Below are 18,689 nucleotides of genomic sequence, written 5' to 3' on the forward strand. Positions count from 1 at the left end.
TAATTTTTTTAGTCAAGTAGAGAATCCAGGACAGATAAGATGTCGGTTCTTCTCTTTTATTTTACTCTCAAAAAAGGATTTTGTGATGATGATGTGTTTCTTTTTTTTCTTTAGATTTTATTAGAAACTTTACACACGGACATGGCGGCGTTGCAGCGGTTTAGCGCAATATGTTGTTCCCGTGCCGGACGACTGACTGATGATAACCGCGTGATAATTTTGTCATTCCCCCCCCCCCTGAAATGAAAGTGATTCATCTTCTCGGGACTGTATGTGCCTCACACCTCCAACCGGATTCATCCGCTCCGGACCGCAGCCCTTGGAAGAGATATAGGCTCAATCAACTCATTAGCTGCTGGTGGGGTAAGTTTCTGTCCCGACTTATTTTTCTCTTCGTTTCTTCTCTGTCGACCGAGTAGACTCAGGTGCGGTTACAAACGAATTCGATGAGAAGTTATCCAGTAGAATGGGAAGGCCGGGTGCTGGTGTTATTATTATTTTTACGTTTCTTCCGGGAAAATGCGCTGATCCGTTGCAGTTTGAAATGAACTCGAAAGAGCCGGAGCGGGCTGGTCTCATGGAAAACTGGAAGTTGCTCTATAGTGGTGAGTTGGTGGTCGTGGTCTTGAGGCGGCATCGGCGGCGGCACTGGAGAGATGATGAAGAACGTTCGCGGAAGTGACCGATGGTCGGCACCCGCCCGCCCGCGTTGCTCAATTCCCTTCATCATAACTCGTTCCGGTGGACGCCGATCAAGAATTACAAAAAAAGAAGTCGCATCTCTTCTTGTTCATTCTTTTCTATAGCGGGGGGCTCATTCTTAAATCGCTTTTGTCGCTTCTCTTGCGCGTAACCCGCTAATTACCGATTTGCCGCTCATCTACGTCGGTCGGCTGGTGCCGTTGACACCGCGTCTTGGCCATGCCCGTGGAAATAAATTTGAAGAAATGTCGTGTGTCAAACGGTCGTGCGTTCGACAGCCGTTCCCATCTTTCATCTTATAGCTTTTAATTACCGAAAAAGAGGAACCAAATTAACGGGAGAAGAAGTAAATGATCGGCTGAGAAGAGAACGACATTGCGGGGCGTCTTGGCACGCGTCGTTTCATTTTACCCGAAACCGACCGATTTGACCTTTTTTATTATTTCTGACCGGTAAATTGGTGGGTGAGAAAAACAAAAAACGAATGCACCACTTTTGGTCTGGTGTGTGTTTGTTTGCTGTCTTTTTATCGTTCCCGTCGTATTATCGTCGTAATTCCACGGGCAGGTCGTGTGGTTGTTTGGCCGTCTGTGTGTGTTGGTGTTTAACCCCCGTAGGGGTCTGTCGGCTTCTTCTTTTCAATTGCCCCTCGAGCATCAGGGTCCTCAACCAATTTGGGTGAAGAAAAAGAAGAAGAAGGCGAGTTCTTCATTTTCAACAGGTGCGATGATAGGGGGGGCCCCCAGAAGGAGGATAAGAGATCACTTGTTGTTGGGGTTCACCTTTGCTGTCATCATCATCATTTCAAAAGCAACCTCTACGTAATAGTAGTAGTAGTAGTAGTCCCTTTTTTCTTCTTCTTTTGGTTGGAAACTATTATCCAATTGTGCATATCATGGCCCGTGTAATAAGTGACTTGGTCGTATTTACCCCCGCGTGCACACACACACACAAGGGGAGAGTTCACATCTCTACGGCGGTGTCGAGAAAAAATTGCATTGTCATGACGTAAAATTAGCCCGGTTAACTGGTTAACTCAGCCCTTGTATTTTTACTACTATTCACTTGATGCTATACATCAGTATGCATAGCTTATAGACTTCATTCCGTCGAGTTAGCCACGCTATAACCAACAAAAAGAAAAAAAGGTCTCCGAATTTTTTCTCTTTCAACACCCAGCACCGCTTATACAACAGCGCCCGGAATTTGATACGATAAAATAATGCTCCCCTATTTTTTATTTTATTTTATTTTATTTTTTATTTTTTGCTCGTATCCACTTGTATATAATGCGTATGGGAAAGCGAAAAAAAGAAAAAGAGTTGCTTCCTTCTTTTGATAGAAACAAAATACGCCACGGCTGAGCGATGTTGTTCAAAAGATTCTTTTCTCTTTTATTCTCTCTGCTCCTTTTTTGTCATTATCCATCGCTCCTCTTTTTTCATTTTTCTATAGAATGGCAACAACACAAAAAAGATGGAAATACTTAAATATAATGTCTGGGTGCCCAAGCAGAACCCCCCTCTTGATTCTTGACCGATGCAACAGCGTCTAGAAAAATGAAGCATTATGTTATGATAGCAGCAGTAGGCTTTGACTTTTTTTTTTTCCTTTTATGTTACAACTTGGGCCGATGAATTACAAATCCAAACTTTTTTTTTTTTTCTTACACCAACACTGTGCTTGGTTATAGTGGCGATTCAATTCTAAATGAATTAAAATTTTTGGTTGTTTTTTGTTTTTTTCACCCGGGGGATTTTGAATTCTTTTGGTATTTTCGGGTTTTTTTTTTTTCAATTACCGGTTATTTCCTAGGAACGTGTATAAGAAAATGTTGATGGTTAAGGAGAAAATTATCCGCCAGGTCGAAAACGCTCTGTGCTCGCCGCTGATGATGGCCGAGCTTCAGCCGAGCGTAGCCAGCAGCCAACAGGAGTTTAGCACCTCCGTGTTTGCTGGGTTCCTGGTGCACCTGCTGATGTCCCATTTATTACAATTACATTTGCCAACGCGCAAAGAGCCTCTACAGTATATATAAGACCATCTTCATCTTTCGGGTCCCTCTTCTTCTTCTTTTTTCCGTTTTGTTTTGGTTTTCTTTTATTTTCTGCTGATCGCCTTTTGTTTTTTGGAGTGTTTTTTCTTGTTCTCGTTTGCTCGGCGGTGGTCGTTTGTTCTGCTTTTTAGATCGTAAAAAGAAGAAGAAGAAGAAGAAGACGAAGCAGTTCATTCCGTTACAACTTGTAATAATCATAAATAATGGCGAAAAAACTATTTGGTCCGCGCTCGGTTTACCTTTGGTTTGCCTGCCCATTTCTCCTCCATTGAATCCAATAACGCCAAGAAAAAAGTCTGATTGCATGTCTAAGGGACGTTGATGACTCCATAAGTCTCCGCAGCTCCCGCCTGATGGATGAGCAGCCCCAATCCCGTCGGTTTTGAATTGATTGCATACGAGAATGAAAATCAATCGAAAGTTATTTTCTCTTTGTTTTTTTTTCGGTTCTATTTTGGGTTTTCTATCTTTGACTTCCCTTTTGATATCATCATCACGCAGTCTCTTCCAGGTCGGTTCCGTTGCTGGAAACAGGAACGCCGCTGAGCGCGGGGGACGGCGTTGGCCGGCAAGCCAGTATGAGCGATGACCGGAAATGATGGCCCCGACGTGTAATGTGTAATGGCGGGGTGTTTTCTCTCTCGGCCCGTGAGTAGTAACAAAAGAACTTGGGACAGTCTATCTCTCTCGGATGACACACAATGGACACCCAGCGCTGTGCTGGATCTGTCTGATTTTTTAGCGTAATATACAGATACAGACTGGGCGCATTCCTCTCGATATTGTTGTCTGCGTCCGTCTATGTTGTAGCCCGGCCGGCCCCTAACCCCTTGCTCACGGCGGCCATTCATCGGCACGCAAGCGTCCAATCTCATCTCCAGCGAGCCCAGCAACGCCTCTCTACTGTGTACTCCGACAACTATCTATCTGGCTGCTGTGTCTTTTTTTGGGGGCGCTCTCGGGTTATATAACAAGCTCTGGGCGCTTCCACCCTCATCACCAACACACACACACACCCCTTTGATTCATCCATTCCCTCCCCGGTAACGTTTGGTTTTTCCATCCAGCCAGTTCGGGATTTATGGCGGACTTGAATTTCAGTGTGAGAAATGAATGAAACGCTGGAAAAGAAGAAATAGTTAAAAATGCGTAACCCATTGCGGTGGGGGGTAAGAAATTCGTAACTCAATCGGCCTCTTAAAAGTCTCTTTATTACAAGTTAGTGAGTAGATGAGGAATGACGACCAACGTCATCGCCGACTAACGAACGTTACGGCCGTTTAATCTTTCAGACTCCACTGGGCAGAACAACACGACTCCTTAACTCTCACACAGCGCAAGGAGCTCAGCCGAACGTGATGTGAACAAATGGAAGGAAGAGAGATGTAGTATACACACAGGTACGTATATATCTGGTTATGTTATGCATAGGCATCACGGCAGGGTTGATCGACGTTGCAGAAAAATCGCTGCGCTCCCTCCTTCACCGCCTACATTTGATTCCCGCCTTATATAGTACCCGCTAAGAGCACAGCGCGTGCCGACAGGCTTAGCCAGCCATACAGAGACAGGTATACAGATAAGAGAGACAGACACCAGCAGAACTGCATGTAGAACCAGTTCCATTGAGTTGAGCCCGGACTGGAGGATATATAGATATCTATATATAATACAAGGCCTCTTTTTATTTTTTGCGCCAGCAACTATACTATATCCCATTGATGGAGAAGAGAAGGGGCTTATCAGTATCACGCTGGAGTGGCTTCCTATGCATGACGATTCTACGGTCGATACGCAGCTCTCTATCGGTATTAAGGGAGGCTGTCTCTGTGTCCGGATAATAAAGCCCGGCTTACAGTGTGGATGTGGGTTGTATAGTTGACGAGAGAGGAGCCACTTGTTTTTTTTTTTTTTTTTTTTTTTGGCCTATTCAATCCCATGCTGTCCTGTCCTGTCAATATAATCAGCCTATTTAGACATGTAGGCCCTATAGCTCCTTTCCGGTTGACGGGATCGGCATTGAATGTCACCGACCCGGCGCTATTCCGCTTTGCTATACGCCGCTGATCTTTGCCCTGTACGCTGAGGTTCGTTTTGTCCGGTACACCTGATTTTTTTTTTCTCTTATGTTTGGGAGGGAGGGAGCTGTTGACAAGGTTCCGTGGGTCCGGAGTCGCCGAGCCGAAAATACTACGAGCGAGTCAGTCTGCCATTCACTGAAATCAACTGGTCCTTGTTAATAAGGTTTGTTGTTTTTTAAGGTTCGTCGAGCGGCCGGATCGTTGGGTTTGATTCTTCTTTGTTATTGGGCAAAAGTATTCGCCAGTGTCTCTATAATCACTCTGGAATGTTTCTATTCTAGAATCAAGATGTAGTTGGTCGTTTGCCATGCGTGGACAGAGATGTGAACCAATTCCGTTTGTCGAAACGATTTGTTTGTTTTGTTTTTTCAAGTTTTTCCTTGTCCATTTTTGGAATGACTACGATTTGTTAGTAGTTTGATTTTTCGTTTATTTCAAGTTTCTCAATTGTTTTTTTTTTTCTGAAGGACTCGGTCGTACTTGGTGGATGTCGACATTTTATTCGTCGAATGTTATGTTCTTTTTTGTTGTTGGGAGAGTTGAGTCATAGAGAGCTTTCTCCCTGCCAGTACTAGCACTTTTTTGTTTCCCCCCTCTCTCTCTCTCGTTTTTCAGGAGGTGGAGGAACTGTCTTTTATGGGCTCTTGATTAGAGTGATTCAAGATCTGGGATCTGTCGACTGGAACCCACAGTCACCGCACGACGCCCTCCGCCATTCTTGTGCTTTTTGAGTCGATATCCACGGCAGGCAACACCAGTAGCTGCTCTTGTTATTTATTTTATTTCTCTCTCGGTTATTCCCTCTCTCTCTCTTTGTTAACTTTAATGTGATTAATAGAAACTCTAGCGGACGTCCTATTGAGCAATAACACGATTGCCTTTGTGTATTAGATAGACAGTGCTCGCCTTATATTTTTTTTTCCTTTTTTTTATTTGACGTTTCATTTTGAATTGTGTCTGCGACGTTTTCTAAAGGAGAAATCGATTTTTCCGCAGAGACCGTCAAAAGGAATGTTTGTTATACCTTCGCGAGCAATAGAAAAATTGTGGAATTCCCGACTTTTTTATTTTCTTTGACGGCGAATAATGCAATTCAAAACAAATAACTTGTCCATGGGGATGGAAATAAAAAAAAACAACTAAAAATTGATTCGGTCCCCGTTTTGGGCTTTTATTTGCTTCTGCTCTCGGCCGTACCTCGATATACAGCGCCCCGAGGATTATTGGAGTCCAAGTGTGAATTGAGTCTATACACAGAGCTGACTCGATAATGAGAGGCAAGGATGGCATCATCATCATCATCATTCACTATAATCGAAGCCCCCAAAAAATAGACGAACGAGTTTGTTTTGTTTTTTAAAAGATCAAATAAGCGGCTTGTATCCTTTGCGTGTGTCTCTTTTCTCTTCTTCTTTTCCATTTTGCGTGTGTGTGTGTGTGTGTGTGTGTGTGTGTGTGTTATTTTGGCCCGTTTGGCTGCGGGCCGTTGAGTCGCTGCCGTTATCACATCCAGGAGTCGAACCCACACAGACACACGTAATGCTACGTACTAAATATTTTATTTGATTCCTTTCTCTCTCTCCCTCGACGTTTCTTTCTCTTTTCGGTCATTTATAAATAAACTGTTTTCTGTGTGCTGGGCCTTCACGCTCGGAGATCAGCATGAAACTTACACATTCCTGCGTCGAGCTGTAGAGTTCAATATATAGCTGCTGTGTGAGAGAGCTTTTTTTGTTTTTCTTTCTCTTTCAGATCTTCTACGTCGGAAAGACACACACCGACGAGGATGTGCTTGGGAAAAAGCGTCACGCCAGGTTTCTCCTTCAAAGTAGGCCTCAATGAAAATCGACTGGGTTGGTCTCAAAATCCCCCTAATAAGTCCGACGACGACGAAGCGGACAAAGTCCGGTACATCATCACGAGCTCAAATTGCATAGATTCAGGGTATAGAGGAAACATTTCAGTTTGATGAGGAATTGATAGACCTGGACAATTGGATCCTTCTCCCTTACATACTGGAGAGAATTAGGGGAGAGAAACGAGTCTTGGTCTTTTTTTTTTGTTTCATATAAATTTAAAAATTTTCTGTATATACTACTTGTTTTCGTCGTTGTTGGTTGCTGGCCGGTTCTGCAAGACTAAGCCCAACTTTCCCTGGTCGACTCTTGGGTGCCATCGTCGACGAAAGACACCTGCGTCCGCAAACGCTCCTGCTGCCGCTCGTTCGGTGCACCGGCCACTGTACAATCGGTTCGCCCTATGGGCTAATAATATCTTAAGTCTTAACTTTCATGTACTGAAGAACAGGAACACACACAACCCAAACGTTAAAAAAAAAAAACTGAACTCAAACTTCCGTTCCTTATTTCTCGTACCACTAGAAAACGACGAGTTCCTACTGAATTTTGTCTTCATTTTATTTGAATTTATTTTAGATGTTGGTTGTTGTTTAGTTTACCGCACCGGGAAAAAAAAAAGAAAACGAACTTATATAGGAACTATATAGTCGGTGGTATTTCTTTTTTTCTTTGCCATTCCGGAGCTCCCGAATGTAATCTTTATGTACCCATAAACACAGCTAGGCTTATGACTGGCTAACGTCATGGTGCCCAATGGGAACGCGTTAAACTTGTCTGGCTATCTCTTTTATTCTTTTTTCTTACATTTCTACGGCTTGTCGATTCATGCCAAGGAATACATGTATGTGTACATACGTACGTGTGATGGTCGCAAACATAATTTTTTTTTCTTTTTTCCCGAGGTCTTTCCAATTTCCTTTGGAAAATTGGGCGAGTCATTTCGGTGGACCTTAAAACAGAAATTAATTTTAACTCGACTTGCGCTTATTGTTTCTACTTGCTCAGCCGGGGCTTTTTTAAAATTTCTTGGCGCCCATTTACAGAAGTGTTATTGCACAAGCCAGTAGGTAGACTGCTATACAGTCTTTTCAATATAATGAGCGGCTTATTATTACGTCACAGTCTGGTTCTCTGTGTAAGGCTGATTCTCTTCTGAGCAGCTTATTTTTTTTTTTTTTGGGGGGGGGGGATTTCAAAAATTAACGAAACAATCAACGATGAGCGGGAATACAAATCTTTGAGGCTGCATTCCGTTTCCGACGGCGCCAATTTTTTGTTTTGTTTCGTATTTTTCTTTTATTAATCCAAGCGTCCCGACGACGTTCAGTTCAACCGTCCAGGACGGAAGAACAATACCATCGACAATTTTTTATTTTTTAAGGCAACACCGGAACAATGATCTTCTTTTCTTTTCCTAATTGGACTTTCTTGTTCAACATTTTTCCTTCCTCTTTTGTAAAATTTTTGAATAAAGTAAAAAAAAAATAAAGAATCGGAAGTCCTCTCCTTCACCGTCAAGTGAAAAATAATAGACGTTAAGAAAAATATTTTTTGGGGTTTTTTTTGTTAATGGACTTGTTGATGAAGATTGGCGAAATGAAACTGGAAGGGGAGAATAATGAAATAGAAATGCTGCGCGTGAAATTCGTCCGGTTCAACTTGAAGCAGATGCGCATTTCTGTTCCTGATGTTTATTCAGAGTCGAATGGAATGACAACGACTCGACATTTTATAGAGACATAATTTACATCGTTTTCCCGGCGATGGCCTGGCGATCTTTGATACGTCTGGAACTTTTCAACTATCGAGGGCACACACCAGCAACAACCAGAAAAACGCTGGGAACGAATGTTCTTTTTTTTTTTTTGATTTTCCGCTGTTCGTATCAATGACGAGATCATTGGCCGCGGCTACCGGAGTTAGGTGATCAGCCGACAGGGCCGGAATGTTGACGTGGAAAATAGAAGAATGGGGCAAAAAACAACAACCAAAAAGAAAAACAAAAAGGGTTTTACTCCCACTGGATCATGCAGGAGACGATAGGTCGCGTATATATTCATTCGTTCCGGCCCGACGGCCCGGCCCCCGTGGACCCGGCTCTATAGTACCTTGGAATAGTCTTGGAACAGCAGCAGCAGTTGTTCGGTTCGAATGGTATTTTTCTTTAGTTTTTTCGAATTGTGCCGAATGGCATTGTCACAAAAAGAGAGAAGCAGCAGCAGCAGCAGCCAAAACAAAAGATGGTTGAAATTGAAGCCTCCCGTTGGTGCGTGACACATTCCTCGAGTTCCGAAGAAACGATTTTCTTATTTCTCTTTCTGTGTACGTACCTGCACTGCTGCCTACTGTCTATACCTTCTAGTCTACAATAACGAATTAATGATAATTCCGAATGCAAACAAAACAGTTTGACATTTTCTCTTTGGATTTTCCGTCGGTTTCGTTCGCCTAAATACTCGCCGGGTTTTTCCCCGTTAGTATAATATTTATTGAATGCCGATAACGGATCCGGGAGAAGGAGGAGGTGGAAATAATCAAAGAAAAAATGTCATAAATATCGCTAGGCCCCCCCCCCCCTTAACTGCCGACAGATAGCGACGAATGAATGGAGGAGGCGATGCCTCGGTGCATCGACAAATGAATTGGAATAAACGGACCAAGTCGCCAAAAAAAAAAGAAGTTCGGTTCGCCGTGGCGAATTAACGAGCTGGAAACAAGAAACAAAATACTATGCTATACTATCTATACACCATCCAGAGAAAAAGAAGAAGAAACGAAAGAAACTGCCGAGCTTTGGTGAGCTGCTCGATGATTCAAAACCGATAGATTCGCCATTAGGGAAATGAGCCGAACCGGTGAGTTTTCCTCCCCCCACCTAGTAATCCCCGCACATACATGTGTAATCCTTATAGTTGTTAATTCGTGTTTGTTTTCGTTGTGTGTAATTGTTAATGCGCTCTTAAAACGAGCATGACACGTTAAGGCTTATTGATTCTCATCGCTGCCGGTCCGTCGCATTTCCATGTCTTGTTTCATCTCTCTCTGGATAAACACAAAATTCGTGCGGCCCCGATGGAGGGGCTGGACCAGTCCAGCAGCGACTCCTCCCCATCAGGTGTCGCCTTTCCGTGGTTGCTGGTGAACAATTTCAAATGTTTCCATTTCTAGGCCTATGTTGTAGTACCATCTCGTGTTCGTGTCAGGGCCTCGTTTTGTCATGGCGATTTCAATTGAGCTCCTATAATATCTGTCGCCCGTCTTATAGCAGTTTGAATGAATGAATGAAAAGCGAACGGTGTTGTACACTGTTCGGCTTGTCGGGTTGCGCATCGATCCGTTGTGCCATGTAAAAGGGGAGGTGTGAGTTTTACGGGGATTTAGGAGCTGCCGCGTACAATACCGACAACAACCCAAAAAGAAAGAGGCTTCCAGCAACGGATGGACGGACGGATGGAGATGGAAGAGCCCAGTTGAAGCCCCCCTTAGAAGCCAGCTTTGCTGCTGCATGCTCCTATCGTTTGTCATCCTTGGTCAGAGATGCGAGGATGCGCAGCGAGAGAGGCGGCGTGGCGGCCGTGCTGCACGAGAGGGAAAAGAGATTTTACACGCTAAATGGAGCCGACAAACTATCTCATATGGCGCGCGTTTCAGGTTCTCTCCTCTCTTCTTGTTTTGGTCCTCTTTCGAATCCATCCAAACTCACTACGTAATATATAGGCAAACTATCGTTTCGCTCTCGTTTGTACCTCGTCGTCGGTCCGCTCCGTCGGCCAGCATGTTTTTTTTCTTTTTCTTTTTTTCTCGTGCGTCTCATTTCATTCACGACTTTTAATGACGTGGCCGCCTTGTCTTTATATTATATAGAGTAGTCACACACAGCCACTAAGCGCGTGCTGCCCAGCTCCCGTGTGTGTGTGTGTGTGTGTGTTTGTGAGTGTGACATCCAGCTATTAGGTGCCGCACCTTTCCCGGCCGTTGAAGATGCAGCCCAGCGTCGCCGACTCGATGCGATGTGATATGCCTGAATAAGATCTGTTAAATGACGCGCTGCATATAGACAACAAGCTTGATGTGATATTTAATCTAACCAAATCCCCAAGTTCTTTTCTCCTTTGGAAGGAAGGAAGAAGAAAAAACGGAATCTCCTTTTTTATATTCATAGACAGTCGAAAGTTTCTTTTGATATGAAAGGAAACTGTTGGGCACGCGTTTGTTTCTTTACAGTTGAGCTATTTCCTCTTCTTTTTTTTAGACTGTTGAGAGTGGACGGTGGACGATATAGTAAGTAAGAAGGGGAGGGATGTTGTTTGTTTCCTTTGGGTCATTGCCGGATATTCTTTTCCGGTCAACGAAGAACTCTTTTGCGTTGCCCTCCACTTGAAATGCTGAATGAAATTCTAGCTATAGACACTCTTCTATTCAGTCGCGCCTGCCCACTCGACTTTGTTTTGACTCGTGCGCTGCTCGACTTTCCTCTCACTCCCCCTTCATCCACTTTAGACGATTTGGCCCTCACGTTTCAAGCGGCTCCTGACACAGCCCCCCCACCATCGCTCCTATATTTTAGTCGGACTCTATTCGACGAAATTTTGAAGAGAGAGACACTTTTGAATCAGTTATCGAGAGAGAGTTTGGATGTGGGGTGGCTTTTGACCAATTGAACAGGAGCCAGGAGCTGTTGGAGTTTACTTGGACCCATTTGCAAAGCATCGCCGCCTCACTTGACGACCGGACGTCCTTTTTTCTTTTCTTTTCTATCCTCTTTCCATCAACCGAAATATCCTTCTATTCTGGGTAGACACACTAGAGAGTACAGTAGGCGGAGCAATGATAAAAAAGTTGATTGCCATTTGTATTGGCATGTTGAATATAGCTCGGGCCGGCCAAAGTTATAAGGGAAAGTCTGTTTCTTTTTATTTCGTTTTATATGAGACCAAGTTGCTCTTTTTTTATTTATTTATTTTTTCCTTCTTCTTAGGACCTTATTTTTCAAGGTTTTTTGTGTTGCATGAGGCAATCGGCTGCCTGTTGTTACTGTGGTAGGGAAAGAAGAAAACGAGAAGAAGTATTAAAAAAAAAGAACCGAAAACAGGAGCATGGCAGCAATATAGTCAAATAGCAATTGCACAGGAGTTTCAACTCCTCCTCCTCCCAGCCTACACACACAGACACACACACACACACATGAAATATAGTGTGGGACTTTTTGAGGGTTGTTACTTGTGTGTGTGTGTAAATTTTTGTTGTTTTTCAAGGAGCCTGGACGCAACGCAGCGAGACGGCCGACGCTATCCTGCCGACGACGCCGCAGAACGAGCGAGAGAGTTTGGGTGGGTGGATAGTAGTAGTCCAGGAGGAGTGAACCACCACAGCCAACTGAAATAGGAGAGAAAAAAAAGAAAAGAAAATTTCGAACTGCAGGTGCGCAACAACTGTTGGTGGACACACGAAAAGAAAAAGGGCGTTTCCCTTTTTTCTTCTTCTTCTTCTTCTTTCGATTGCGAAATTCTTTTATTTCTCGAAGGTTTCGCGTCATTCAGAAATAATCGTGACGCGATACCGAAAGTTTCCCCCACTAAAGAAAATAATCAAAATCTTAAAATTAAAAGAAAGAAAAATGGTGGTGGTGGGGGGGGGGGGGGAATGGAGGAAGTCGAGCGTCTTGTGACGTCCGGCTTGTACCCGGCACGCGTTAGTCTGTCTATCCACCGAGTTGGCCAAAAGGAAAGAATAAGAAGAAGCTAAAAGAGAGGGGGGATGAAAAAAGAAATGGATGATGATGGCGTGTCATGTTTGCCAGGTGCACGTGACGACACACACGAGAGAAGTCGACAAGTCCTGCGTTTGTATAGTGTGTATTCTGGCTCGGGATATATTTATAGCAAAGCGACCGAGCAATGTTCTCTCTCTCTCTTTATTTCTTTGGAGGATTATATTCCAACTCGTTAAAAAGAAGAAGAGAAAACGGATAGGGACGAAGGTAGAGGGGGGGGTAAGCTAAAGAATGGAAGTCGTCGTCGCAATGGAGGCGGCCGGAATCGAATGTGAACGCGCGTCGTGTGTGCTGCTGCTGCCGAGATGTCTCGCTTGGCGACTCACCTGTAACGCACCTTCATTTCCACATTTTCCAAAGCTCTCCCCCCCGGCTGGGCTTCTCCTCTTTCGGTTCTTTTTTGTCCTTTAGGATGTCGTTTTCCTTTAGCGCTCGTCTCCAATTTTCTATTCTCTCTTTCGTATAAGCTCATCCAACGCTTTTTCTTGTCTTCGAAACAACACAACGGCTGGGTTGTGTGTGTGTGTACTCGGATATATATCTAACGTTTCCTTCCTTTCACGCAGACGGCCGCCCGGTGCTCGGCCGGAAATCCCGCAGCGGACCCTCAGTCAAGTCAAATCGATTCGGGTCCTTTTTTTGGGGGGAAATGAACAAACTGACGTTATTGATGTGATTACCCGAAATAAATTAAACAAGATGATGTCGAATTTGAGGTTCAACGATCGAGTGTCTTTCGTTTGAAAACGGTGCAAAACAAAAAGGAAAGAAAATATAATAGTGAACATAAGAAAGGGAAATTAACCAAATAAAATAGAAGAAGAAGCTACACCACCACCACCACCTCTTCCATGTTGCGGGCGGGTGTATAAAGTCATCCGGCGGAACGCGTTTGAGAGCTGGCTGCTGTATAGCTGGGTATCTGTTTTCTTTCTCTCAGGCAAACAACCATGTACACGGCATGCGAATATATCTACGTACTACACTATTCATAAAAATCTTTTCTTTTTTTCTTTTTGTGCCCAGGTCAATGGTTTACCCCGGGCGTTGAACTGGGCATCAAGGAGGACCGTGTAGGTAATTTAAGATTTCAGCCACAACGTCTGACACGACACTGTTTTGAAGGGCATAGTATACTATATTTATCGATAGTTAAAAACGGTTCATTCGTACGAATGAATTTAAAGCCCAGATAATTTCATTTTCTGTGTACATGTATCTTTTCCTTCAAAAAAGAAAAAGAGGAAAACCATCAGGTCCGGAAGTTTGTCGTTATCATCCGGCGATAAGAGTGCCGCGTCCCAGAAAACGAATAACGCCGACTATATGGGACGACCCTTGTAATATTTATGCGTGAATCTTCGCCGTCGACACACACACACACAACAGGCTTAATATTCTACTCTTTCTTCCAGTCTCATCAAGGAAGTCGTCGTCGTCTAGAAACTTTTTGTGATGTCGCTGACGACGACACACACACACACACGGTATACGTGAGCTGTATAGGGAGAGATCGGCGATGGTGGTCCGTGCCACTCAAAGGAAAGACTCGGCATAGATAGATAATCGCCAACGTAAATGTCTCTTTTCTATCTTCAGCAAAGTCGTTGGGAAAAGGAAGAAAAAGGACCTAGCACAGTTGGCTCTTGTAGGATATATTTTTGTTTCGTCCTCTCTTTGTTTCTGGATGATGATTCAAACGATTAGAAAATGTTGGCCTATAGGAAGCGCAATCTTTGTCTTTGGCCTGGAAAAAAATATTACCAAACGCCGAGTGGCTTCCACTGTACGTCATTTGGCGACTAGTTTGTGGAGCTAACACGAGAGAAGAGGATTCGAATCCCTTTAACGACGTTTCTTTTTTGTTTGTTTGTTTCCCCTCTGTCTTAATATTCAAATGCTTCTGGCATCAGCCCACAAACCGAAAGGGTTGGCATTTTGCTTTTGTTTTTTTTTGGTTTTTCTGGGGAAGTCAAAAAGCGAATCGAAAGTACCGATCCATATCGCTCCGCAAGAAATCTGCCTTTCTGTTTTGTTTCTTTTACGACATGTTGTCGACTCTCTCTCTCTCTCTCCTGATGACTCTTTTTTTTCTTTCTGCTTCCCTTTGACTTTTTTTGGTTGTTTTTGTTTACTGGACTAGACGTGGGATTATTGCGCCATCTTCCACCCTCTCGTTTCGGGTGAGGGTCACTTACCTGAGCTCAATCAAATACCTGCGTTTTTATTTCATCGAGGGGGACTCTATACTTGGACGAAGAAGAGTTGTAGCAATAAATCAAGGGCTCCTACATTAAGGGGTGAGAGTGCTGTGTGTCAATGGAAAGAATTTCTTCGGAGGAAAAAACTCTTCAAATATACAAAATCAAGCCTAAATGGTGTTGCGCACATTGTCGTGGCATTTGTGAGAACGATGTTCCCCTAAACGGTCGTTGTGTTAATGAAGCCGAACACACACGTACGGAACGACGAGTTAGTTTGGAACGGGACGAGCAGCCAAGCTTCACGCATATTATCTAGAGCTGACGCGGGGTTTTGTCGAGTTGCAGTTCCAGCGATGCTATGCTCACCTTTTTTCCCCCCAAAAAAACTCTCGTCACACTATATAGACGAGTGCATATGTACACATATATAACAGTAGCCCACATAAGACTAGCGGTGGTCCACGACCACACTCATCCGACTTGATTGTTGCTATTTTTACCTTGCAGCCAATATAAAACCCAGAAATATCGATGCTGTAAACCAAAGTTTCTTTGATGGAGACGGGGTTTTCTTTGCTGTTTGTCCATCCACTTTGTATTTATCTCTCCGTGATCTAATGTACTCGTCAGGGGGCTGGAGGGCGAAATCGAGATTTAGTCGGGCGAAACAGAATATAAAAGATGAAAGCGCAATAATAAGACATCCAGCATAAATATTGAATGTTTCTTCTTTTAAAGGCTAGAAATGCTCTGGAACATGGACTATTGGACACACACAATGGTTGACGTATATTCCGGTTGACGTATATAATAGCCGGGTGCTTTAGATGGCAAGTTATTTAACGTCCTAACACCGGCTGCCGGCTGGTCGATCATCATCACGAAAGACTTTGATGGTGGGCTCGGACTACATTTTTCGGGCGCGAGCTGCACCTTGATGCTTGGCTGACTTTCTTCTTCCTCCTCTTCTTTGGCGGCCGTCGTGTTTATTTTGAAGTTATTAACATCGTTCGTAACATGAGTCGAAAACATCGACATGACGCAAGAATCGAAAACAACAGGAGCAGGGCAAAACCTTGCCCCTGTTGTTGCGGTGCTGGTGTTATTTGATATGATTACCATTGCGAGCGAAAAGCCGAAAACACGCACGCTCGATCGAAAGCATCGCCGGGAATCGAATCACGCTACAAGAAACACGAACATTTTTTTTTGAAATAAAAACAGACGGACATTTATTTGTAGTTGTGTTTTTCCTTATTTTGATTCGCATGAAAATGGGGATGTCTGCATTGTATTTTTCGGTATTTCTTTTTGTTATTGACTTTATTTTTGGGTTGGCATTGGCCGTTGAAATAAAGACCCGTTTGCAATGACTAGTTTTAGACACAGTGGGACTAGAGTTTTTCGGATGGTTAGTATACTTGGGCACCGTTTTGTGGGAGCGTTGGGTTCGACTTTTGTCGCATCTAATCGATTGTCTAAACTGCCTTCACATTCTGTTGTTCGCTCTGACAATCTTCGGTCATTTCTTTTTTTCTTCTTCCGTAGTCGACAGCTTCTTTTTTCAATTGTTTTTTGAAACCAAATTTTGAACAAAAGAACGTTGACTCTTGCGTCAGCAATCCCATCGTACCCTATAATCCCAAAAAAAAGAATGAAGCATCAAGTATTGTGGGCGGGTGATTTCACGGGAAATTCGAAATTATCGGAAGATCGGCTACCCCCTAAAAACAATCAACTTTTTTTTGTTATTCGAGGGAAATTGGGTACAGTCATTGGCCCTTTTGATTTATTTTCCATCATTGTCAGCTTTCTTCACCAATTCACCCGTTTCATAAGATATTTTTGCTAACTGACTACTAACTACATATTAAAACTGGTAAAATAAAAGACGTTACCGTAGTAGTACGTCCCATGCAATCATACGTTGGAATTACATTTCATTTCATTGCTAGCTAAGGAAAGGTCATCGGTTTGGTTCAAAATTTTGTTTTCCAGCCTCTTCCTCTAGTTATTGTAGTTTTGTATGGATTTTTCTCTACCTTTCCTCTCTTTATTGCATAACACAATTCCAAAAATCATTGCACCTTGAGAAAGGAGCGGTCATTGGTTTTGGTTTGTTCAAAAACATTTTTTTAAGCCTCTACCTACAATTGTGATTCTGTTTCAACCATTCTCTCGATTCTTATCCTCTCGAATTTATTTTTTTCAAAACGAGACAGACAGTCGTTTGCCTCGTGTTCAGGTGTGCAGGTTCACATTTCTACGGTATAATTCTCTCTGATTTTTGGATTTTAGCGAATTATTTTAACTTTTTTTTTGCTAAAGAGCCCTTACTGAATTTTCGCCCTTGTGCTCTGTAATTGACGGTGTAACAAGTTCTGTGCTGCAACGGTGTGTCAATCAGATTTTACTTCGCGGACATGTGGACCTGGATCAAATTTCTTTTTCAGTAAGTCATGTCCTTATTTGATAGGTCTATTCCCGCTGTTACCTCCGCCGTATATATAGCCCTATGCTTTTACCGTCAATACTTTGTGTGGTATGAACCGGATTCACGATCTGTTTTTGGGTTCGTTTTGCTTAACGAACCCTGCCACATACTGGAAAAATCTACCCTCCAATCGATTGACTATCAATTATCGTCGAGCAGATAGGCCCTTAATTACACCACAATTGAATTTACGGTTACATCATGTGTGTACTTTTTTCCAAACGAATTGATAGAAACAGAAGAAGAGGAGGCCTAGAGGGAGGGGAGTGGGTTAGAAGGAGAATGTGTGGGCTTTTACTTTAATTAGCCAATCGATTGCGCCTTTGATATTTTGTTTCTCTGCTGGACCGTTTTTCGATATTTCACAATCTCGTTATCTAATTGGCCGTGCCCAGGCAGGGGCATTGGGGTTTTTTTTTTTGCTATCGTAACATTGGGGAGTTTGAAAATGGAAGTAAGAAAGAAAGAGCAGCGTTTCCACTTTATAGCGTGAGTGATAATGCGTTCCTGTTGTCGGATCTCTACGATGTACAATACCAGTATTTTTTCTGTCTGGCCGTTTCGCTTGTCCACTTTGCTAATCAAGCGCGCGCGTTTCAAAGCTCTGGAGAGAGAGAATCGTCCAGCGTGCGCCGGACGCGTGCGCAACAGCCGAGTTGAGCGTCAACTAAGCATGGCCTGATAGCCTGCCATCATCGTCACTTGTTGGTGGGGTTTTTCTTTTTCTTTCTCTTCTCTGTTCTTTTGAGTCTTCATGTTTCCTTGATGGGAGGTTTCGATACTTCTCGGCGCATGCAGAGATATTGCTACTGTTAAATGTAATAACTTGAACTGTTAAGCAACTGTTACAAGACACGGTCATCACAGCGGGGATCGTGATATAGAAGACCCCCATCAAGCCAAGCACAACTGAAACGCTGGGGTTTTTTTTCTTCTTTTCTTGTTTTAATTTCATTTATTATTTGTACCATTACTTCGAATTATTTTTCGACTTTTGTTTTGTTTGCTGAACGTGTTGTTGTTGTTGTTGTTGTTGTCGTCGATAGGGCCGATGCTCTGCTAGCCAAGCGTTGCCCAGCTCCTGTGTACAACGGATTAGCTCCGGCTGGGTCTTTTGCTCTGACTGACGTTTGATGTTAGCTTTTGTCACTTGTATTTATGTAGGCACCGTGTCTGTGTACACAAACGACAAGTTAAACATCCTTACACCTGCCCTTATCATTGTGCGTCTGGTACTATTAGCACCTACGTCATCTGATGCGCTAAACTCCTCTTTTACGCGATCTCATTTGCAGTTAGTGTTTAAATTATTTTCCATTTTTTTTTTCGAGTTGGTAAATTTGTCCTTTTTTTGTTGTGCATATCGTAAAAGGGGGAAACATCGTCGAGTCGCTTCCAATTGAAATGGGATATCTATTCAGTCTGTATAGTGGGGGGGAAGGGGATATTTACAATTGTATCCATTTGAATAGGAATAGAAATTTTTTTTTATTTGCAATGATCGTGGCCGGAATCGGCGG

Source organism: Daphnia pulicaria, chromosome 5 (assembly GCF_021234035.1).
Source record: "Daphnia pulicaria isolate SC F1-1A chromosome 5, SC_F0-13Bv2, whole genome shotgun sequence".
Classification (NCBI taxonomy): Eukaryota; Metazoa; Arthropoda; class Branchiopoda; order Diplostraca; family Daphniidae; genus Daphnia; species Daphnia pulicaria.